The sequence below is a fragment of the Etheostoma cragini genome, chromosome 22, assembly GCF_013103735.1.
Source record: "Etheostoma cragini isolate CJK2018 chromosome 22, CSU_Ecrag_1.0, whole genome shotgun sequence".
Classification (NCBI taxonomy): Eukaryota; Metazoa; Chordata; class Actinopteri; order Perciformes; family Percidae; genus Etheostoma; species Etheostoma cragini.
In genome coordinates, this window is record NC_048428.1 from 20,289,735 (window position 1) to 20,315,736 (window position 26,002).

General features: G+C 38.8%; 1 long non-coding RNA gene across 1 annotated transcript; it reads right to left on the minus strand.

Moving 5' to 3' along the window:
- Nucleotides 1-2,917: 2,917 nt before the first annotated feature.
- Nucleotides 2,918-22,286, minus strand: LOC117937954. Its single transcript, XR_004655294.1, has 3 exons — nucleotides 22,230-22,286; nucleotides 7,445-7,451; nucleotides 2,918-2,928 (listed from the first exon to the last, which is right to left on the minus strand). It is a non-coding gene; the product is annotated as an uncharacterized LOC117937954 (long non-coding RNA).
- Nucleotides 22,287-26,002: the final 3,716 nt, after the last annotated feature.

Consider the following 26,002-nt stretch of genomic DNA (forward strand, 5'->3'; position numbering starts at 1 on the left):
CAGAAAGAAAAAACAAAAACACAAAAATTAAATAAAAAGGACAGACTCACGGTCAGCCGGGCCCCACCACAACACTGACTATGACAATGACTGCTGTGCTAAGCCTAGACACATATTTAATGTTGATATCAAAAGGACGTAACTCTATTTCTGGGATAACCATCTGTACAGTAGTTCCACAGATGCAAGGTTAGGTATAATTGATTGAAAGCTTCTTTAGGTGCCCTCTTGCTCCCCATTGTATTGGTGATGACACGACTGAAAGACTGCTGACGGCTTACTCTCCAATCTTTTCTGTCTGCTGGGTAGTTCTGTCAACAGATCATCCCATCCCACTGAGAATGAAATCAAACCCGAGGTGGCTCTCCTCTATCTACTGTCATTTCTCATTAAAGAGATATGAATCATTCCTGACACCGTATAATTGGTAAATGGTAATTTCTGAGAGGAAATTCTGGGAGTGTGAGGAGAAATCACACTCTGGATTTGAGATCGGGAGGATTATGACATGGAGCAAAGACTGGAGCTTAGCTTCCTCTTCCTACGTCTTTTTTATTGTAACTGATAGGCAAGGATTCCACTTACTCAGGAATCAGGGGCATTCCGTTATCTACAGTAGGTACCACCACTGGGTTTTAATATCAGTTGCGCATCATCTCTGTCTTTGAAACTCTGATTTCACATTTTTCATTGATTTACCTTGAAAGGAAGGCTCCGTTGTCTTTAATCCTCATAGGAAATCAGAAATCTACAAAAAAATGTACAAGTATACAAAAAAAATGTTTTTATATAAATTCAAATAACTTTTCTTGTGATCACCAAGGATTGGGAAAGCATCCCATGAAATCAAACCCTGATTAAAGTCACTCATTTATCAACTGCACTTCCTGCAAATTAACATTAATATTGCAATCTAGAGATAAAAAGAGAGATAAACAGACTGGGGCCCTTGCAATTAGAAACATATTGCTGCACAAAGACCCCCAGAGGGAAGACAGCCAAACTAGTGAGAAGCTTAATTGGTTCCAGGTTGGTATTCCATTCATTAGAGTTCATCTGATGCCTATCCGTAAATGTAATCTAGAGTTAATCAGCTATGTGACGCTTTCTTAAGAAGCATGTATTCCCATCACCTGGGCATATTTTGAACCCATTTCACCTCCTTCTATCCCTCTTTCTGGTTACTCCGTGGCTAACCAGGCAGGAAAGCATGACCTGTTTAATATATAAATGGAGTATGAGGCAGTTTGACCAAGCAATGGGATTGGTCTGATTTATTTCAAGTGGAAGCTTGCATCTGTGTCCCAAATCTCTTAGCAACAGCGGTGGATACTACTATGGAGGTCCTTTTGAGAATTGTGTTTGTAAATCAAGCCCCCAGGAATGGCCCTTTGCTTTGAAGGCTATTCGTATATACATATATTGTGACAGAAATAAGAATATTGAAACACACACAAACAAGTGAATCATGGGCACATGATTTCACGAAGTCTATTCAGTGAAGTTAGCCACAACTGCCATCCATCACTGACATGACAGCTATGGCTGGCTTGCAGATGAGGACCTTGAAAATGGCCACACTACAAAGGTTTTCAGTGTGTCACCTTATGTGTTCCTGGCATTTAGACTTTTTTTAAGCACGGTTTGACATTTAACATTACCATTTGAATGGAAGTGCTACCACAACCAATGCTCTTTTGGTCCGTTCATTTCTGAATGACAGCAAGGTAGTCACAAAATATTAAAACAATTTTTTTTTCATTTTCCATATACCTGCTTTAAACCCCCCTGGGGACACAAATGGCTGCAGAATTGAGCAGCAGTTTGGTAAACAATAACTAAGTTCATAATAATTTGTAAATTGAAATACTGTTTAGACAAAGAAACCTTCAATGAGTTTGAGACTTTCAGCATTTGAGCTTCTTTGTGGGGCCATTTTGATGAAGAGTGAAATGTATGTGGGAGCAGTAAAGACATTTGTGTTCCAATTGGTTCAATTTCTCAATGTTCCTGTCAACCCGAATGCCATTCATTTAGCAAGATTTCAAAAGCTGAACTAAAGGGACTCTTTCTTTTGGAGGGGATGGGAAAAATTCAATGGACACATTATTTTTAAGGTTATCCGTAAAATAGCCAACCCAAAAAAGTGTTTTCTGTAGATATTGTCTGATGTTGGCAAGACCTTCCAATCAATAACCAATCAATAGAGAATGCATGGGATTTTTCAGAGAGCAGGAGCTATTGAACAAAACATTAACTGCATAAATACTGATGACAAGAAAAGCATTGACTGGCGAGGAACAAAATACATTGTCCTTGCTGTTCCACTTTTTTTCTGGCCAGCACCTCCCAGGACACACGGATACATTTGATTTAAATAATCATGTCACAGTCAGTTACAGGATCCCCTGACAATGTGCATCTAATACAGAGCTGTCACACTGTGCAGTGGCCAATCCCTTCAAACTGAGCTTTTGTTAGACTTAAGTTCCTAATGCGATACTGAAGTAAAAAATAATAATAATGAGCCCAGCCATTCTAACCCCTGCACAATGGTTCATTGACATGATTAGAAGTAAATAAAGTAATTACCCATCCTGCAGTTTGACAAAGCTCCTGCATATAAATAGGCATCATTATAGGGTACAGTGGATTAGTTTGCAGAGCATTTCTACCTTTGGTGGAAAGTGATTTTGATCTAAATTGATTGCTGTGGGATTATCCAGGATTTATTAAATAGTAAGGCATTGACTTTCACTAATATAGATAATTAGGGTTTATTCAAAGTCAAAATGAAATTGGCATAAAATGTGCATGGAAAGTGATTCATTACAGAGCTACTAGTCAATTCATCAATTATGATTTTCATTACATATCTTAATTAAGAATGCTCGAGTTGAATTGATGCAGTTTAAAACTCTCATTACCCTGTTATTTGGATTAACAAATACATTCTAAATGTGTTAAAACACCCTGTACAGAGAATATATAGTCACAGCAGCTTGGGCTCATCAGTTATTGAAATTTACACATGTAGTGATCATAGGAGTTGAGATTTATCACATGCCCACTGCACAGAGGATGCAGTGTCGGGTAAAAGGGAGATCACATTGTACACTTCCAGACAGTAGAGACTGACTCAAGGATTTTTGACACAGAAACCAATATTGATGTTTGACATTTAACAAAAGTCCAATGTCATTGGCAGGCTAACATAAATACATACAGTAATATGGATGCAATGTCCTGCTTAGTGTTGTCACGGCATAACCACAACTCTGGAAAAATTGATATTATTCTTATTAGTGTCTAGGGCTTCTGGAGATTGGTTTAATCGTGCATACAAACCTACAGACACTAAACGCTAGCCCGCCAGGTGACAGGGTGAAAGGCCTTCCTTTGTCCTTCTCTTGGGCGCCACCATGCTTTGTCTTTCTGACCAGTCCAGTCCTTGGGTGGTGTCGAATAAGTGTTGAAACTCAGTTCATTTGTAGACATTTGAGCCATGGACAGAAACTTTAACACAACTTGATAGGGGGGAAAAAAGAAAATCGTTGTTGACATTCAACAACACGTATCCCTTCCAAAACTGGCCCTATTAGTCTTATTTACTTCCACTCTGTAGGCTCTCTGATGCAGCTAAGCCACACCCACCTCAGCCTGGTGGCCAATAGGAAAACTACTGTGTCATATCATCCCCCTATATACAAAACTTGACAGTAGAGCAACACACAGTAACATCTCTCTACAAGTTGTATACACTGTGACGAGGATGTATTGTAATTTATACTGAACCCTAAAACAATTCAGATGATTTCCCGACAATATAGAAAATATGCAGAAGTTTGGCAATGTAACAGTGCGGAAACAAAAAGAGACATGTAAAGACATATACTATATAACATGCACAGCTTTGGGAACAAAATGCAACCTACGCTAAAGAAGCACTGTAAAATGTTGACATGGTAACGACATGTGAGCACTCAAATAGAAATATCCAGTACTATAACTAAAATTCCCCCAGCTCTCACACAAAAATCATATTCTGAAAATAAAGTGAACATCCCATGTCCAAGGCATAGACCTGTGGTTTGTAGCGCAGAGCACCATGGCAACAGATACAAAATTTAATTTGAGGACCTCCTTATAAAGTGTTGAGTGCAGCTTTAACAGAAAGAGAACACATTCTCTGAAGAAGCTGGCGGCACATCACTCACATTATAGAGCTGGCAAAGACTTGAGTGCCTTGCTCCTAGTTGTGATTGGTGATTAGAAAGTGTTTTGTCCCCGCCACAGATCTGGTTAATGGGAATGACTCCCCCACTGGTGCTTGGGAGTTAATCACACAACAATGGGTTGCCGATGAGGAGGAGGAAAGGTAAGGATGAAAGACTTGGATGGAGACTTCTCAAGACAAGGCCCCAAGTTTAATTGCCTTTGGATAATCTTATTGTCTGGTGGTCTGAACGGGTGACTCTCCCCCCATGCTGCACGCTCTTCAGAGACGGCCTTTTGAAGTCAAGTTACTTAGACAGGCTGCTAGTACTCAGTGAAAAGCCGAGTTAAGTCTTTTGCATTAATGTCCGGGAGTAACTCAGAATTCGGACAACAAAATGACACAAATGAATAATACATTTGGACGTTAAATGCAATTGTGTTAAGATAATTTAAAAAATTAATTAGATTTTTTTACATGTACTATATATAGATTTAGATTTACTCAATAATGATCGGCTATACATCAAATCTCCCAAAGAATTTAAAATGATATTATTTGGATGAACATTTACCAGAGAAAGCGTGTAGAAATGCAGTGTGACCCATTGTTGTGTGATACTAGCAGTGATATAATTTATAATGGTATCGATTCGAGTGTCGTAATTTAAATATCAGCACCATCAAAATAAATGGATAAATTTAAGAAGAAGTAGCACTATTATGTTATGAACCTGATTTGCAATAGTTTATTCTATTCCCCGCCCCAAGATAAAGATGATTAATGATGTTTGCAGGGAACAGCAAACAGATCACAACATTATTGGGGCTTCATAGCGTAGCCTTTTTATACTGGTGGTTTCATGGGATGGACATGACATGGTTCCGCAAATAATACTACATACAGTACTAGATGGAGCATATTTTGTACTGGGCCCATCAAACACTCAAATGTGAAACATCATCTTTTAATTTTGATCATATAACTACTTGCCTGTAATGAAATAGATGCATAATTAACGACAAGTGGGGGGTTCTACCACTGTACAGGGCAATAAAACCATGAGTGGAGTACATATCGGGTAATAATAATCATTGTCCTTATGAGGATATAGTCAAGATTGCTGTGTTGTTGCACCATTTTACTTTACAGCCAACGTTTAACACTTCATTCCGTCTGTCAGCTGGATTATTTGCGTTGCTTCTCAGTTGCTCCCGTGTAACCAATAAGATTTCCACAGACTTGAATGGATTGAATGGTGTAAAAAAAGAGAGAGTGGCTGTAAAAATAAATCTTGTTGTACTGGCTCACACAGTGTTTACATGACCTATCAACCCTGAAATAATAAGCGAACAACACAGATGTTGTTTTGTGTTAATTCCCTGTATGTGACCTCCATTAAAAACACACTAAGATGCTTCTTTGATCCATGTTTTTCTCACATTATTGGAACTGACTTTTGCGTTGTTAACATACAGTTTGGGTTAACATCATAAACAGCGTAAACATCAACATTTAAGCTTCATTATTACAATTATCTCCAGTCTTTGTGTATTGGCATACATGTATTACAACAACAGCTCACTTCTGCCAGTATCTGGACTTGCAGTGAACATAGTTGTATTCTTGTACCGTGAGGAGTTGTGGCCTTCATGCTGCAGTCCATCCAGTGATAAAAAACATGCCAGCTGGTTGATCATAATTACAACCTCTGTGTGTTTCCTGATCCAGCTTGGACAAATCAGGGGGAAAATATGGATGCTGGCGGGGGTTTCTTTATCTCAACATCAAACCCTCACTGACTGCCAAATCCAATAAGGGATCTGTCAGTCACTCAGTCGTTGGGTCCGTTCAGAAGCATTCCGGCCTTGGAAAATGAACTTTTTTTTCAGGATGTAAAAACCTAAAATATATTTAGATTATTAAATGATGTGTGGTTTTGACAGTGTGCAATCAAATAAGGCACGCAGTTGTTTCTTCAACCAGCTGTTTATCACCGGCTGGTGCGCCATTTGGACCTGGTTCATTGTTTATGCTTTGAACTGGTCATCCCATTTGTTGGCTATGGCACAATGTGAGGATTCTTTGTTGGCAAGTCAGCGTCTGGGATGTTTATCCATGTCAATCAGCAGCTTAAGCTAGTAAAATGTGTGTTTGCAAATGTGTTGTGCATTTATGTGATGTGCATTGTTTTTAGCTTTTACAATGGGTGCCACCTTGTTGATGTGATATTGTCATCGGAGTCGAAATGTTTGATTTTTTCTAAGTACTCCAGAGGAAACCTTGGTCTGTTGTTGCGGTGATCAGCGTTTTAACAGCCTCTTTCCAGCTGCCTTTGAATTAGTACCACTTTATAATAATAAGTGTTGTCACTGTCAATAAGTATTTCCAATAAAGTGATAAGTATTAATTGTCTTTAGATTACATGGGGATGCAGTTGACAGTAAAAGAGCTATTATTACAGTGGTAGTCTCGAATTGCCAGACCTATCACCACAGCGCTGCGGAGGAGGGTCTGGCTAGTCCACACAGCATTCTGGAATGGGAGAAAATCGTGCTCTAGTTAATTGGCATTTCTTTAAACCAATCCCAATCGTCTTAGGTGGCGCTGAGCTAAGCACGGATCCCTGGTGCCGTTGCAAAATATTCTCGGGAAGGAACTTGTTTTGGTGGAACTTGTGGACGTTAAAAATTGTTTTAGCCGTGCAACAGAAAACTCAGATTGGACAGATAGTCTAGCTAGCTGTCTGGATTTACCCTGCAGAGATCTGAGGACCAGGTAACCATAGTCCTCGTGAATGGGCCGGAGTTTAAAATTCCAACACAAACAAAGCGGAAGGTAACGGACGTTTGGCCGAATAGAGCGCCGGAGCAACACTGGAAGTGGAATGTTGTGGATATAGACTATAACAGTGGTGACATCTTGCTCTTTAACCTGTTCAGTAATGCACGTAAAGAAGTTTACCTTTTCATCACTTTTTCCAATAAATATGTCCAGGAGACCCTGTAAAACTGGTTACAAAGGTTCAAATCTAAAACATTTAAGCTTTCAAAAGAAATCCTGTTTAGTTTGAACAGGCATCTAGTCCTGATCTCTTTTCTCTCTCTTGTTTCACTTTTTTAAAATTTAATGATATTTTCAAATTGCAAGGCAAGGCATTATTGTTTGCAAGTTTGTTGATTTGAGCAAGCATGGAAGGGCCAGCTGGGTTTAATTACTATACTTCACATCCAGACTGTGGAGGCCTTTCAAAAGCAATACCTTAATGTCTTTTTACTTTTTCCCAAAGAAAATAAAAAAAGAAAAGCCATTGTGACAACACAAATTTCACAGTGGGTATTTAAGAATGAATAACACACACTTGGGAATCCAAAAATCTCTGCTTTCTCTGTCAGAGACAATGTGTTCAGTCGGCCTATACCACCACAGTAATGACGGTGTCACTAGAGAGGACAACACACAAATCAGCCGGCGAATAACAATCCACCTTATCATAAAGAAAGGACATGCACTGACAGAATTGACAGAAATTGTCATATCAATGTGTGATATTAAGTACAGACTATGTATAGTACCTTAACAGGCTGGTAAGACCATAACTACTTATTACCATTGGGCCACCTAAGAGTAAAGTATCAAGGAAGACTCTATATTTCCAAATATATAACTCCTCAGAAAGTCTCCAGATGGCAGGTCTGTCTTTTATTCTGAGGTGCTGTTCTTTATAAAAGCCCAGCTAAGAGCTTCTGCAAAAAGCCTTAAATGGGAGATGAATGAACACTCTTATTGGCCCAAAAGCTGGTTATGTGGTCAGGTTCACTGCCTGCTGGTGCTGCTGAGCCAGGATGGCTGAAGTCTACACTGCCCTTGCCTTTTCCTACAAAAAACAAATGTTATTGTTCCTTTCCTAGAACGTCTTTGTCATAAAGAATTCAAGCTCTTGGTAAGAGGGAGCTGCCACCTGCAGATTTTTTGGAGATGTTATATTTGGTGATATAAAAATGTGTTAATGTCACATCCAGCCAGGACCAAGTTGTACATCTCAACAGAATGTCTTGGGGAAAGTATCTGCTACAATCTGTCAAATGGTGCTGCCGTGGTCTACCAATTACAGCTGTGAGAAGCGAGCAGCTGTCTCGGATCTACAGACGCCTGCGCCACCATGTCTCATCCTGCATTACATACGCATTCCAATGTAAAAATGTGATGTGGCACAGAGAGACACGGATAAAATCCAGGATAAAGATTGAAGAATAGCTAGTCAGAGAGAGGATTTCATGTCCAGTGATCAGAGAGATTCATTATAGCTGCTATTAAAATGATCCCTGGGATACTGTGTCAGAGTCAGGGACTGTGCAGTGACAGTATGGTGACTCTGTGCTAAGAACAGTTCAAGGTAACTGGTGTCTAAGCCTCTGCTTCTCAGTAAGAAAGAGAATAAAAACTGAGAGGGGTGGAAAATAGGTTATTAAATTTCAGTATATGTTGCATCACAAAAAGGGAGCTTATTAAATCATTGCAGGTTTTTCAACTGCATGTTTGCACTGTTTTATGTGTTTTTTGCATTTACCATGCCATACACAACTTCAGTCATGACTCCAATATAACTCCAACATGCATAAAACCATAAATTCAGAGCACATACACCACCCAAATACTCCAGTCCTCCATGCAGCAACAGTTTCATCAAAGTGAAAGATTGGCACTTCCATCCGAAAAACTCAGCAGTGTGCCTCAAGTTGCAATTTGACAGGATTTTTTTGTTGCAGCAAATAGGTAAAGGATTATTTGAAGTTTGAGTGAATTGTTTGTATTTTGAAGTGTTGAAAATTGTGGCAATGTTTGGCAAATCAACACAAAAAGGAACATTTCCTTTTGTAGAATGATGTCTTTAAAGTCCTCTTCCGTTGTGATTAGTTTCACAGGAGGAACGGGGTAAATTGATCATTACCAAAGCATTTAATTTTGGTCTTTTATGAATCCAGGCATTTTTCTGTAACAAACCTTTGACTTATAAAATTCCGAGCCCTGTCAATATACTGTAGTGTAAACAGGCTGATATAGTAGGCACACAGACTGCAAGTCTTCGACACCAGAGCCTTGCACCTTAGCAAACTTAGAGAAAGATTTCAGAGAGAGTTCAAGTCCTTGTTGACTTATTTATAATTTGACCAATAAAGTCACTAACCCTAACCTGTGAGTGTCTAAAAGAATTTAAGCTTGCTGGTTGCTTTTAAAAGATGCAGTATTTCATTGCAAGATATTAGAAAGTATATGCATTGTCAGCAATCTACACAACATTAGGCTTCCTTCAAAACATGTAGTAGTTTAGGTGAGAAATTAGTTTTAGAGGGAGATGGTGGTCGTGCAATTATTACCAAAGCATGTAGGTTATTTTAGTACCCAGATTTAGTAATTTTTTAGAGGAGCCACATGCCAGCAGCAGACTGATGTGGGTTAAACTAATCCCATGGAAGGATTATCACATTTTTGTGTGATAAAAGTTGAGTCATCCTTGTCACACCCCAGAAACATATCATCAGTTGTGGAGGTTGCTAAAACCAAAATGTATTTTTTTTACCAGACATTCACGTTTTTATTGTTATTTGAAGACATATTACAGATGTGTACGTAAATCGTCAATATGTTTACACATCTCATATGTCCTAAACAAAAAATAGGTCCTGTCTGTTGAAGGATTAGGACATTAGCTGTGATTTTAACATTTTTGCAGTAAATGCTTTCATAATGCATTCATTGCATTTATAATGTTCATATTGTCCGAAATGTTGACTTGCAGGATTGTTATTTTAGCTTATCACCTAGGTAATTGAGCTTTAATAATGTTTTACACCAAATATTATCACTATGTGTGTTTGTGTCTGTGCAGAGTTTGCAGATGAGATGATATTAGCATGTTGTTTGCTCATATAATGCAATCTGCCCCTGTGTGCAAGTGTAATTGGCTTGATCAAGCGAACTTACTGGATCGTTCATGTTGCTGCTGTCCATGATTACCAGCAAATCAACCCGCTGTGGTTAGATGAGTCAATGATGAATCTTAATTAGTCTCCTAATTGACCTTGACTTGCCTTCGAAAACAGAATCTATAGAAAGCCAATTGTTGCTTGTGCAAGCCATATAGCAGCACTACTGACTTCAGTTCTGTCTGAAGAACCGAATATTGGTTTGCCATCACAGAATGTCTCAATCTCCTTGTGATTATGTTTTCATTTCAGTGGAACAAGACTCAAATTTGCTCTGGAAATGCTCATGTACAATCGCTTACTACATTAAAAGTGCAATTGATCCAAGAGCGCACCGGGTTGCTGATAGTGATGGGACATGCTTTGTTCAGTTGGTATTTCACTAAAATCATATAAGTCCAACATGATCGATCCGAGCATCACAGCCATGCTGAATGAGAAATTGACATTGATTTTTGAAGGATGTTATTAAGATCTAGGCTATGACTTCTGCTACCCTGGTTTTCAAAATGTAATTATAGGAATGTTATACAGACAAAGACCCGGGCAAATGCTGCAAAATAGAAATGGCAGATTTACATGGGAAACATTTGGACGTGTAGGGATTTATTAAGATCACAGACAATAAGAAACACAATTGCAACTGTTTTCAGCAATACAACTTCTCTAACTTCTAACTCTGTGCCACACTAAATGTTTGTCTTATGTCTTATCGAACTGATAAAAAACAGTTTAATCTTGTCTCCAATTCATCATATACAGCCATGAAATGAATAGTTGTCCAGCTTGGTGCATGCTTATTTGCCAGTGTTTCCATAGTGGTTTCTGTTGTTTTGATCAACTCTTGTCAAAAAAAGAACCCCTTTCTCCAGTTCCCGGGTTAAATAAGTAAAATTCTTCAAATACATACAGTAAGTAACGTGTAGGTTTAAATCTGTTGCATATGACCCAACCCCATTTCCTCCATTGTAGCAAGCTAACACACGTTTTACATTTCAAGTGTTTATCTTTTTCACTGGGTGTCAGAATGTTTCCATGAATTATGAATGTCAGTTTAGCCAGCCAAGAATGGTGTTAGGTTAACACATCCATCACACATAGGTTTTTAGGCAGCCCAGTGCTTCTGCTGCTGTCAAAGCAAAATTACAGAGCTTGTGTTGATAAGGTTGTAAATGTGAGAAGGCACCAAGGAAAATACCTTACTTCCTGTTGGAGGTTGTTTACTGTAGATACACATGCAGAAGGGGTTATTTACCCTTCCAAAATAAAGAATGGGTTATTGTCCATGTCATGTCATTTCTCCAATGCTCCACTGTTTCAAACTCTCGAATAATGCAAAAAGAATTCCCTTTGGCCGTAGAGACCAGTAGTACGACGTCCATTTGTTCTGACCATAAAGGCTTAAGTGGAGCTTAGAACAACCTATTATTATGTGAATTATATGTTTGTTGTTTGGTGCTGACCTATAGTTTCCATAGTCATTATCACAGAAGCATACAAGGAAGTAAAGTGACAAAGTAGTACAACTTCCGTCACGTTTTTTAAATTAAACAACTTTGTACTGACGGAAATCCGTGGCGTCCATACGTCTGTGACTCATTTTAAACTGAGGATTGATATTTTTCTAATTCTAACCAACATTTTTTTGTTGCACAAACTTAACTAATTCCGTTTCACAATGTTAACTATGTGTTTAAAACTGCGACTGGTACGTTGACCGTCACATGATTAGAACTTTCACTTTGGTCATCTGTTTAAAATCGCCACCACGCGGCCGTATCACAACGTTAAATACATCGATCACATACACGTTTTTGGAGTGTGTTGTTTAGGTATGACAATGTGTTGCACATAAGACATGGTGCTTCTTTTCCACTTGGATACAAAATATCATGGATGTGCCACAGGAAAAAAACAAGTTAGGGACATATCCCCAAAAATGTGTTCTACTTTGTCCCTGAGTAATCTGTTACGATTATCTTGCTACTGTATATGGCAGCAGACCATCAGTCGCTGCCACAATTCGCCCCTACTTCATCCACCACTCATCTGCATAAAGAACCAGCCATATTGAACATGATCTAAAGGGTAAAAAATGGGCTGAGAAAACAGAGGGAAAGGGTCATTAAGCACCAGGTTGGGAGACAGAGAGAGACAGCTAGGGAGACATAGAGTCCCAACTTCATCAAGATTAATCACTGACATCTGGTGCCTTGGAGGACCTAGTTAGTAACCCTCTGTTTTCCCCCTGGTTGGGTGTGAATCATCGATGGCAGACAAAGACGCAAGAAGCACGGTCCCGGATGCTTGTTGTATCTTTTGTCACACTGGGTGACAAACGTGTTTAATGAATGGCGTGATGGGGTAAAGTGTATACAAAAACACTTGGATTCAGATGGTAATGCTGCCATATCAACTGACTTTAGATGGATGGATAGAGAAACTTTATTTTCTTCATAAGCCTTCATTTATAGAAAGGTGTGACATAATTTCTTTGACAATAAAAATTGCTCAGCAAAAAATGGGAGCCCTAAGAAACCGTGATTGAGATAGTATTAAGCTTGAAAGGTCATTGAAATGTACACGTGGCAAAATACTTCAAGGGCAATCATAAATCCAGTTGTTTTTTTATCATATGTGTGTGTGTTTGTGTGTGTATTCATGTGTCAGTTTAATAAGATATATGGTTTGGTTTTCATTCATCCAGCGCTGGTTTATGTAATTGATTATGATCACCCCTGCTCATCATTTGGGGATACTCCAATCCATATGAGGGTGCCAGTTGGTAAAGGTAAACTGAATTTAAAATAAATAAATAAATATAAGGTGGGATCCTTGACATCTATTGGTTGATTTAACAGAGTCCTGCTTGCAGATTGCAGGGAGGAAGATGAATTGATGGCGAGGGGGGGATAGACAGAGAAGGTCGTGCAAGAGTGGGAGCATGAGCGGGGAAGTGGGGGTGAGGGGGCGAGGAGTCAGAGTCCTCTCTATTAACTATGGGCCTGAAGCAGGCTCTTCTTCCTAGCGTCTGATTCTGGCAACACTATGTTATTATGTTTGGTTTGGGCTCTGGGCTCTGGCTTATAAAGAAGCAGTCTGACCCACATCTACACAAGCTTCTTCAGACACCATTATATTTGTTATTATTGCAAGCCCTGATTTTGGACTTTATAATATCTCTATATAATAACTCCTGGAACTTGGACAACTAGTCAAATATCAGGTCAGGCCATCTGTTGGACAGACGTTAAAAATAGGTTGATTTTTAGGAAATCTAGCAACATAAAAGGTAAGCAAAAAAGCCTAAAGGCTAACAAAGACATAATTTACTGATTAAGAGAAGTCTCCCGTGTTAGAGTGCCTGGGACCTGCCTTGCTCAAGATTTCAGTGTGTAGCAGTGGAGTGGCACCGTTGAACATTTTGATTTTGATCAACGAGCAAGGAAAGAGTCCTGCAACATTTTGGTTTTTACAAGGTTTGAACTGACTTTAATTAAAAACATATTTCTCTATTGGAACAAATCTGTTACTCAGTCCTCTTTTGCTGTTTTTCCTTAGCTTAAAGTTTTTATAGATGACTGTATTAATGCCCATAAAGGTTAGATGCTTTTTGGAATCGCTCTGACAAACAATGACGCCTGATCAGAAAATGCTAACATAACTCACCTTTGAATTTAACTTGTTGCTCATGGACCGTTTTGTTGTTGTTTTCTGAGCAATACATTTTAATAACAATTAGTAACTTTTGTGGCACTCGGGTTGTACTTAGAAAGACATTTGAGTGTCCATTTGATAAAATGAGGGTTAAATGCTACAACACAGCATGTTAATCTGGCTCTGACAGGCTCTGTTCTTTGTGTTCTCAACAAATATAATATCCCGTTTGAGTCATCTATCCTGAATTTCCAAGGGCGTCATCTCATTATTGATTTGAGGAAAGTGAAGAGATATGGATATTACTAGGCTGAAGGCCACAGAGGTACTGAAGGTGATTCATGGGCGGGTCTTCCTCATAATTCAGACCCTGGACAAATAGTTCATTTCCAACAGTGTTGGCATTTGAAGTAATCAAATCCTTGAGTTGAATTTAAAGCAGGGCCCGAGGCGGATCTGTACCTTGTGCATACCTGTGAGGTCTCGCAGTTATCTTTCAATTACCACCACAATATACTTGCTCCTCCACACACAAACACCCACCATACCTAATCCACTGTAAGCAGTGGCCTTGGAACAGTGCCTACTGTTTCTGTCTCTTAACTATTAAATGAATTTTTTGCTATTTTTATTTCTTCTTTTTTAGCAATCCCTTCAGTATATTTTATCGTAATGGTTGCCATTGTTGCACAAAATCACTAGAAGATTATCGTTGTGCCGATGGGGATGAAAGAGTAGTTCTTGCAGAGCAATTTCTTTCTTTTTTTACTGCAGGGACTAACTATTATCATTTTCCTGACCATGCCCTTTCTGGTAATTCTTCTCCATATAGTCTCAACCTTTCTTATGGCTGTCAGTTGTAGAGAACCAATTAACATATTGTGTCCGAGGGAGTCATTCATCCCAACACTCCTTAGCTTCCCCTCCCTCTGTTTTGTCACACTGCAAGCTAGTGGGCAGAGTCACACAAATTAGTGGTGTGGGCTGGAAGGCTCAATTACCTTTTAAGGACTTTAGAGGTAGTCTGTGTCTGTGTCAGCCTGTCTCAGGGCTTCCTGCAACCTGCCTCAATAAGGGCATAAAACAAGAAGGGGAGCGGGAAGAAGGGAAGCAGAAAAAGAAGAGCAATTGGTGTGCATGGGCTGGGTTGAATTTCCAAATGATCTAATTTCTGTGTCTGCAGAGTTTTTTACTGCTGGCATCCCTGTTTCCCATAGAGACAATGGCAACCATCTTCTTCTCATCAGCCCACCTCAGTCTCACCTCAGCACCTTCCCTCCCTCCTTCCTTCCTCCTCCCACACCTCTCCCTATCTTCTATTGTGTGCCGCTACGAGCGAGGGGACAGCCAGCAGAAAGTCCATTTGAACAAGATGGCAGGGGTCTATTCTCAGAGGAGCAAGCACCACTCTGTGAGCTGTGCCAGGCCTGGCTATGTTATCCATCTCTGACCATGTAATGGAGATGGATACTGCACCGCTGGCAGGCTAAAATGAAAGAGATACATGGGCCAGTAGATATCAAGCATCTCAAAGTGTGAAAAAGCAGAAATCATTGAAAATGTTAAGTAAGAGGCAAGTGTGGTAGCACTGTGTTCTGTGAGATATCAGTATTGCTGATACTTAGAAGTACTCCTATGGTTCCCTCAATATAGAGACTTAAAAAATCTGTTTTATGACAATACAATGAAGTAAGATGCTGAGAACTAGAAATAAAGCTATATTGGTTCAATACCTCAAGAAATGCTTTCTTTTCCACACAAGTTTGGCTAACCTGGGAAGACCCTTCATCTTAACCATGTACATGTCTCCTAGTATTTATATGTATTAGTTACGTCAAACGATTTAAATATTTAGTTGCATTTAATTGAAATAATGTCATAGTTAACTGGCAATTAATCACAATAAATCATTTTTTATCTATTCTAAATGTTTGTTTTTGCCCATTATCTTTTCTCATTTAATGTTCTTATCAACAAGGAAAAGTGAATAGAGTTGCTTTGTGCAAATGTTTTTTTAAATTGAAAACAACATTGGCATAGAGCCTACTGTAGTGTTCAATTTCACACTTTAACTTCAATTTAACATTGTCACTTGGAGCAAATAATCTCTCACACAGTGTAACACTGTCCGTCAATAAAAGGGAATTGGGGAATAGGCATCAGCTGTGTGCTTGGCCATCAAGTGGTATTTCAAACTGGACGTGCTGCGTTAGGTGTTGCCAGTGGAAACAGTTGACAACTTTAAAAAGTAAACTCTCCATTCAGAATTTTATTGGCGTCCATTTCGGCGTCTTGTGCACGCCATCCACTCAAAACATAACGTTACTACTCTTTGGTCGGCTTGCAAGCCCAAACAAGGATCTGCAGCGTGCCTTTTGTTTTGTTTCCGGTCTAGGTAGACCCGGTGTGGTGTTGTAGTTATTTTAACGTTACTAGTGTTTGCTAAAGCATGTGAAAAAACTACAAAGTTTGCTAATTTAATCTCGCGACAAACAAATTGTTAAAATGGGTTTGCGTTAACACCGTTCAAAATGTGTTTAACTGACAGCACTAACATTATTAATAATACTATTATTTATTATATATATACAGTATATTTATATATGCAGTTCAGATTACGTTTTCATCCACCTATTGAAGAGAAGCTAAGTAACGTATCAGTCCAGTTGCAAAATGTTAATATAATACATTGACTGAGAGGTTTAATTTGTTTCTCGTCAGTATTTGCTCTTAAAACAATATCCAAAAAAACATTAATAACCTTAACATTTTTGTAGTTTAGGGACTCTCAAACCCCAAGGTTCAACCTGCTTTCAGTGCTGTTTGTCTAGCCACTTGGGGGGGGGGGGGCAGAAACAAGTTAGTTACACAACATTAACATACAGCATCATCACCTTTTAAGTTGGTGGGTGAATTAGTTACACAGCGACACAATTATAAATTTGGAGTTTCTGGCAAAGTCCAATATTCACTCTCTTTAAACTCTGTCTTTGGTCTCTACCAGTTGCAGTCTGGCTCTTTAGCTTTTTGTCATTTGAAAAATGAAAAAATGTTGCCACTGAACATAATCCAAGAAAGAAATACATCTGCTTTAAAAATGAATTTGGCAAAACAAGTTTTATATAAATGTCTATGGGTCTTGTGTTGCATTCAATTCAATGCTTCCGTATTGCGTGTCGTGATCTCATTAATGCAACGTTTTGTCCTTCATATACGCATGGCTGCACGGACAAATTCCAGAAGCCAAACCGACCATCAAACAGAGACCTCAGGAGGAGCAGTAACAAGGCAGGAGGGGTGCTTGTGGTGCTTGTGAACAACAGCTTCTGTAACCCCAAGCACATTATCGTTAAAAAAAAACATATACAACCCAGATATGAAACCGTTGGTCATGAGTCTTCTGTCAATATTATCTGCCAAGGGAGTTTGCATGCAAGACCAGTCCTCCTCATTTAGTTAGTTAAACAAAATCTACTGTGCTTAATGTTCTAAAATGTTCTTGTAGTTGTTTTAATAAAACCCAGACATATTTTGTAATTATATATAATTATTGTGTTGGTATGTTTCTTGCCAAGTCAAAACTCGGTGAGTACAGTTCAATTGTATTTATTACAGCGAAGGATTTCTTATGACACTTGTCATACAGAGCAGGTCTACACCATACTTTCATTCACAAGGACCCAACATTGCCCAATGAGCAAGCACTGGTGACTGTGGTAAGAAAAAACTCCCCTTTAACTGGAAGAAGAACAGAACCAGGCTCGTGGACAGCCATCTGCCTTTGACCAGTTAGGTTGAGAGAGAGGGACTGAAATTGAGACTGGAAGAGAATTGTTAGTAACACTGGCCAAAAGCATAAAAATAAGATTCAAGTCTCAATAAGCTATAATTATCATTGCGACGAATAGTGAAATGCTCTGACAAGTAATCCTTTGGAAATATTTCATACAAGGGATATGTACGCAAATGTTTTTTTTTTATAACGAGATGAAATATATTATTGAACACATCTTTTAAAAGATGCATGTTTTATAAAAGCTGCATCAAATCAAATGCAAACCTACAGCATTGTCTCAGTATTACAAACACACAGTAAGATGGTCAGAGTAAATTTTACTCAAATTGAATCAGATTTGACTCCAGAAAATATAAAACTTGGTCCCAGTCGAAATAGAGTAAATGTTACTCTTACTGCAGAGTAATTATTATGACATTCTGAGTCTTTATTCAGTGTTCATATTTAAATCACCATGATGAGAATTTAATCTATGTAGAACAAAATGAAAAACAACTCTACTGCCATTTCACTCAATATACAATTGATTTTTTTCTTGTTGTATTTTACTCAACATAGTATTTCACTCAAGGTCAATAAATCAAGAATATTAGTATTTAACAAAGTTACAAACAAACAATCAAACAATTTTTTTTAAGATGCATGAATGTGCAATACATCAAAAGACTTGATGTTTGATGTTTTCGTAACACCAGCTAAAAAAGTTGACCTCTGTTCACCCTAAATGTAAATAAAAATAAGGGCAATACATTTCTATGCACATACAGATTAGTTTAGTAGGACAATATTTCAGTGAAGCATTGGTTCCTGCCCTGGGTGCATTCCAATAAGATCTATTTTTATTATGACCAAGCTGACCAAGAAGTCGCAGTCAGCAGTTAAATACACACATTACAGAAGATGGCGGGTCATATTTTATTTATTGATATTGTTTTATATATTTATAAGTCCAAACTCATGTATTATACATGCGGTCTTAAGGTCCGTATAAATCTTTGCACAACAGGGACAACAATGTGATGAAAGACATACAGCCCCAAGAATTGGTAGGCACACCATGATCAGTGGGATCCCATTAATAGAAGCGATAAATCAAAAGGAAGGCCACAATATAATATTCAGCATATTTATTTGTGTCTGTTTAGATTGTGTTCCTTTTTAAATTGCACACAGTTAGACTAAATATTAAGCTCGGAAATGTCTTACTTAGTGGTGTCCACACTGTGCAAAGAACACATTTGTTGATTTTATATTGGAGAAAATCTGAATACATATTGTAGTAGTGCCATGGTGCGTTTGATTCATAATAAGCCTTGCTTGAACTAATTATTGAATGTCAGCCGTGCCGTGCTGTTGTTGAATATACCGTATATATAAACTGTATACAGTATATGAAGCACATGTTTCTGTCTCAGGAATTTGATCAATAAATCTTTCATTAGCTATTCTTGTCAGAAACACTTCATTATCTCTTCCTACTGTATCTAGTGCACAACTGAGTTGCACTTGAGTTGCGGTGATTTGATGTATGAGAAATGGTATGGAAGGTGCAAAAAAACACATGGAACACATGGCTTTCACACTCAGTACTCCATGGGATAAGAGCTTTTGCATGCATTGGAAAAGATTTGTTTCAAAATCAGATAGATTTCCTTTGTGTCAGCTCTACCATGTAGCCTACTTAACGACCCTCATGCCAAAAAAAGGCTTTTGTTCTCTGCTCAATATCTACTTTTGCTTGAAACCTTTTGAAATTGTCATTTAAACGCAAAGTAAGGATTATTGCTGCTATAACATGTGAAAAGTAACTTTGGGGGTGTTTCATTGTCACCAGTTGCCTTTTATCAGAAGGGAAATTGAGGCGGTGACTGAAGAACTCTTGTTAGGGAACTTTGATCCTCCACCAGGGGTCACTGTTGTGCAGGGGGTTTGATCTCAACTAACCCCCTCCTGAGAAGATCAATGAGTCCAATTCTCTATGGTAACCCCCCCCCCCCCCCCCCCCCCCCCCCCCCCCCCCCCCCCCCCCCCCCAACTCCCTTCTGTGCATCTTGGTGTTTAACTGTGTGTGTGTCTTGTATGTGTTTGAAAGAAAGAGAGTGAGAGGGAAAAAGGGGACGAGAGAGAGAGAGAGAGTGAGTGTGTGTTTGTGTGTACATTCACAGTTGTCATTTCAATGCACTGTCAGTATTCTAGTTGAGAATATGTAGTGCTAAGTAGTCACAGGGGAAGCAAACCACTGAATGTGAAAGTGGTCCTTGTGCAGGTGCCAGCCTGGACTTGGATACTGGTCTTGCATGTGAAATGTGTTCTGCACAATTTACATGGGGTACTCTGGCAGCAAGGTGAGCCAGTAACCCCACACAAGCCATACGACTGCTCACAAAAGCTTCTCTTAGTCTGACCCTGTGTGTGTGTGTGTGTTTGTGTGTGTGCGTCTATTAATTGATGTATCAATTCAATGGTCTACAATCCAATATGGAAATCCAAGATGAAAAAAAATAAATCATCTTTAATAATGTTTGATCAAATGTATTATTTTTTTGTAAAGAATAGTCTGTTGTACATTTAAATGTCCGCAGTTGCTGGTTGTATTTAGCCTCTACAGAGCTCCGGGACGCCGGCTACCAGCGGCAGTTGTTTAGCCGCCAATAGGTGACTCTGAGCGGGCTACAAGCACCACCAGATGTCCTTTCAGGGGCCATGGTAGTGGAGTTTAGCCTGAAAAGGTGAGCGTCATGTGGCAATGACAGATAAGTTTAGGCACTAATACGACCGGTTAAGTTTAGGGAAAGGTCGTTCCTAAACAAACTCTGTAGGATCGAATGGGCGTTTTCTTGGTGACATTATTTAATATCACCTCGAAGTAAGCTCCGCTCCATGGCTTGGAAGCACTGTGTTTTATGTTGACACCATGTTGTGCTGTTTCTTTTTTAGATTATTTTCCACCGGATATTGAAATTCATACATAATTGTCTTGGCATGGTTGGCCGAGTGGCACTATATCTATGGCATTGAAAAGGAGGATTTCATTCTTGCATGTTTTGTTCTGTTGTCCACGATCAAAAAAACATCCCCCCCCCCCCCCCTTTTTTATTGCAAGATATATATGACGCCATAGCTACCCTGAAAAAAACACTGGCACACCTATTTCCAACAGTGCAGCTATAGCTAGTCATCGAGCAAGTCTTTGCTGCACATTTAGCCCCTCCAGTTTTCAAAGAGACAATGTTTTTGGACTAAACCAGTTCCAACTGGTTGTCAAGAATACAGTGGGCATAGATTTGAAAGAAGCACTAGTTAGATTGGATTGGATGGTTGTTTATTATTATTTATGTGAAGTGACCCTTTAAAAGAATCAAAATAATGTACTTTTAGTGGTTCATCGTGCCCTTAACTCATGCCCACGTTAGTTGCGTAATGCCTCAGGAAATCCAAAACATCAGTGAAGCCATACTTACGTACAAACGGTGTAATTTAGCCATACAGCGCTGAAATGTGTGAAACATTTCCATAAAAAGAACATTTGTTTAATAACATGCTAATTACAAAATCCCCACCTTCTGTTGCGAGCTTCTACATAAAGGAAATCCAAAAGCACAAAAAATGCTGAGCTAAGTGTTAATAATACATATGACTGTAGTTTCTTTAAATGGGCAAACCATCTGTTCAGGCAGCCTGAAGCCTCCCTGTTGTAATTGTCCCGTCTGTGGTGTTTGATATGCATAATTAGACTTTTAATAATCTTTGCTATCCAGGTGATGTTTGCCATGAGTTCACAGAGATTTATATTTCCCCATGGTTGTAATGGGTATTATGAATCTCCCATTGCTTGTGTCCTACTCTGTTGGTGGTGCGACATATAATGTGCATTCAAAGTTGCAATGACTCCAATGACGGCATCTTCTTTTGGTCAAATTTTTATTGAAATGATAAAAAAAACACGTAGGGCTTTTAGAATGGTAAATGTTTTACCAAATAGTAATAGCTGACCTTATCAATTAATGTGCTTCTTTTGTTTAAGCACCTAAGGATAGCTTTTTATAGGTTAGAGATTCGTTAAATCTGCTCTGGTCAATAATTTTTTATATTCACAATGGTTAAAATGATGTGTAATGTGGAGGGTTGGGTAATAATTTCATGGGATCAACACTACGAGCAACCTCTTTCATATTACACATTAATTTGAAGCATTGCTAATATAATAATCAATACTTTTATATTAGCAATGGTTCAAATGTCTAATATGACAGGGGTCCCTCGTAATGATCCTGCCCAGCCCCACACGGTACACACACAAAGGTATATTGGAACATTTAACAGCTAAGGAGACCAATCTCTTCTTTAGTCGGTGGAAAGCAGAGCTAAAGGGACATTAAGTATTGGACTTTGTTGACACAAACAAAGCTCCGACTGAATGCTAATGTTACCACATGTCTGATCGGTGTGTAAATAACACTTTTACCATATATAAGGAGAGAGTAAAGGACAAAGGTCTCCATAACTTATTGTGCTGCCCCCAAGTGGCCAACACAAATCATCGTTGTGATTGAAAATTAGCACATTCTATTACACAGGGATTTTCAACAGGGTGTCCAGGACCTCTAGGGGGTCATCAGAGTTAGTGCAGGGGGGGAGGGGGGGGAATAATTTTCACATTGAAGATAAGCTTACCATAGATAAGGTAGTCTATATATCCATAGACTACCTATATATAATCCGCTTCCGGGATTGCTCATGTCTGCCGGAAATTCTGCCGGATGTCATTCTTTTCTGATGTCTGTTTTTTGGATGTCTGTTACCTTCTGCTCAGTGCTTAGCAACGCCAAAGACTAATTTGATTTTTTTATGAAAGGCCAAAAAACAAGAGCACGTTTTTCTCCCATCCCGGAGTTCTGTGTGGACCAGCCGGACTTTCCTCTGCAGCGCTGTGAAGGAAGGTCTGGCACTGCTAGACTGTAGATAAGGTAACCACTATGGTAGCCACACAACTAGGCTTAAGGAGCCACTGTGCCTTCCACATGAATGTTTAACATTAAAACATGATGTGGAAATAATATCCATTATTTTCATCTATTTTGCTTAGTTCACTATGTAACTCAACTGTATACAATGTATGCAGTAGGGGGTCCTTACTCATACTCTCTTTCAGCTCAGGGGTCCCTGGCCTGAAACAGTGTTGGGCACCACTACAACATTTACATGAAAGCAGTTTTCCTTTGCAATTTAAGAAGTGAGTGAGTTAATGGTTTAAAGTTGAACCAAAAAGCATGTGTTCACAGTATGAAATACACATAATAGTAAAAATATCCCATTTTCAAAGATCTCAAATGAAAAGTGTGGAACTTCCTGTATTTAAAAAGCATGTTTATGACCTAGTTGCCATGGATTACTACAACATCTGTCTCAACTTTCACATTGGGGCTGTATTTACAGGTACAAGGGTTTTCAGGGACAATGTAGGCAGTCAGACATCAACATCTGATCCTTGTGAATATGTTGACAAGTATTGAAAGCCGCAGTGTGTCCTTTCAGGGAGCTGTCTATGAAAAGTGCAAGTGCTAGGAACAGACTGGAAACACATTACAAGTGCCAAATTGCAGCACTTCAAAAGTGATGTCGGACAAGGCGAGATACACAATATATGCACATGTCCAACATTATTTAAGATGATTTAAGCACAGTGAGGCTTTAAAGGAATGCAGTTTGATCGCTTGGCTGCATGTTTTTGTACACTCTCATTGAGTTTTATCAGGCAAGAGGCTCTGTGCACAATGGCAGTGTTGTGGCATTGCTGCTGATGCCCCCTGAATGCCCACAGTGCCAGCGGAGGTTTAAAAAGCGCACTCAAAGGACCCCTCTGATCAAAGGAGCATTTCATCTGTGAATTTTGCTGCTGCGTCCAAAGCCAGAGACATATTATACTATCTGATGCTAAGAGACGGACAGCAATGTCTCTGATGACCTCTCTGTACAATGCAAGGGAGAATAAACAGGAAAATAACAAATACAGGACACAATACAGTGCATCCATAAACAGGAAAATATTAATTACACCTGGTTAAACACTAGACAGACGGTTAGGTTTACCATGTATGTACTAATATTGTGTTTAATTGAACCTTATTTTCATAAGTCTACACTTGTTCAGGAAAGGAAAACCCCTTTTATATGTTATTAGTTGTAAATGTGTAGTATTTGTCTGCACATGCTTTGATGATTCGGACTGTGGGATTTGAATGGTTGAACACTTTCAAAGCGTTTTCTTTACCCACCCACATTATATTGTATTAAAATAAATTATTGTTATATGGGTATTTTTCAGCTCTTTAACTGATGTCTTTTGTTTTTTACACTTTACTGGGTACTTCAGCTAATTCATTTCGACTTGCATACAATTAGAGGACTTTCAAATCATTTTACTATTTGGTGAATACCCATGTCTTTCTATGAAACGCAGGTTGTACTTCAATACATTTAAATCTCAGGACCAAGATAACCTTAATGACATGATGAGATATTTTGTCACGTTTCTAAAAGCTCCAGAGATCCAGACAACATTTATGCAACTGTTTTCAAAAGGCTCCCCATAACCAGTGAACTGATCTTCCCCTTTAAACATAAGCAAATGATCGACATTAACATAATTTGAAATGTTTGGGCATACAGATCAGATCACGGTTGAACATGTTACTGTACTTGATGATTATAACCCACGCATGATCTGAAGAAAAAATATTGCTTTTGGAGAAAATGGCTGCAGCTCTAAACTACCTGTGTGAACAAAATACCTACAATGTAGGTTTTACAATATAAAAATACAAACTACATGCTTTCAGAACATGCAACAGTGCAACAGAAAAGCAAAAAAATATAGTAACTCCAATGATTTCTTGACACATGAGCAACAAGTCCTCCATCATTGACCCCGAGCTGCAGAGGTGATAGTTCAGCCACAGTTAACTTCATTGGCTTCAATTGTTCCCAGGTGCAATCAAGCACAGTCAGATTCCCCGGGGGCAACGACACACATCGCCAGGGTCACATTACACCTACTTCACTTCCTGCCCCAGTGCATTATGGAGGAGATCTTGTCACCGCCAAGACTAGAAGTCGATTGTGGAGTTGAAAATTCAGTTATGTAAACACATTTTGTTTTGGGGGAAATTTCACACCGTCCATCAGAATTTTTAAAAGCACATGTGATACCCACATTGATAGTTTGAAACATATCGTTACAAACTATCACTACCATTTGATACTTTGTTTATGAAACTTTGCTTGTAATTTAGTTCAAAAACCACATTTGGTCTAAGTTTGTTTTGTTCTTTGGATAATTAGAAAACTTGTGTGGTATTTTGACAAAGAGTAGGTGAGACTTATGTCAATGTATAGGTGCTTTAATTAAAAGAACATGTAAAAACAATAATTTATAGTGGTTTGATCAATTCAATTTAGAAGTTTGCTTTTAATTTATTTATGGCCCTTGTGTCTTGTTTTTCGATCACTCTAAATGTATGCGTCAGTTGCTGTTGCTTCCCCCCCCCCCTCAATTGCGAGCCCAGGGTGGATAATGTATAATGAATAACGTTTTCAAGCTTTCATGAATGTATTTCTGATGTTGGCAGCTCCATGACAAACTTCAGTAATCAGCAGCAGCATTCTTACTGTGTCATTGCCGTAGATGCCCAAAACTGGAACTTTACTATTCCATGGCATATGTGTGGACAGACAGTGGGCGCTGGAGTGTAGAGTGTGATGGTGCTTGAGTGTTTTTTTTGTTTTTTTTCAGCTTAACTGCCCATGAAACAGCATTGTTAATCTTTGCTGCTTTGGTGGTTGTGTCCTTTCCTCCAGATCAGTGGACACTGGAGAACAAATTATCCCAAAATTCATTTAGTCCGACCAAAGTCCAACCTCATAACCAGGCAACATGCTTCTGCTCGCCTCTACAGCTGCACCTATGCTTTATTACCAAAACATGAGTATTAGGTTATGGCAGGGCTGGGTAATATACAGTATATATTAATATTATATCGGTATTGTGATACAGACTAGATATTGGCATAGGTTTTGTATATTGCAACATGGCGTAAGTGTTGTCGTTTTTCTGGTTTTACAGTAAAGTGATGTTCTGTTATTTGCCTTTGACCCCTTAGTCATTATATTCACACATTGATGATTATTTATCTAAAATCTAATTGTGAATAGATTTTGTTAAACCTACCAATCGTCAACCCTACAGTATTGTCTTAATATCGACATTGAGGTAGTTGGTCAAGAATATTGTGATACATGGTTTTCTCCATATCACCCAGCCCTAATTTAAGGGTCAGGAAGATGCCT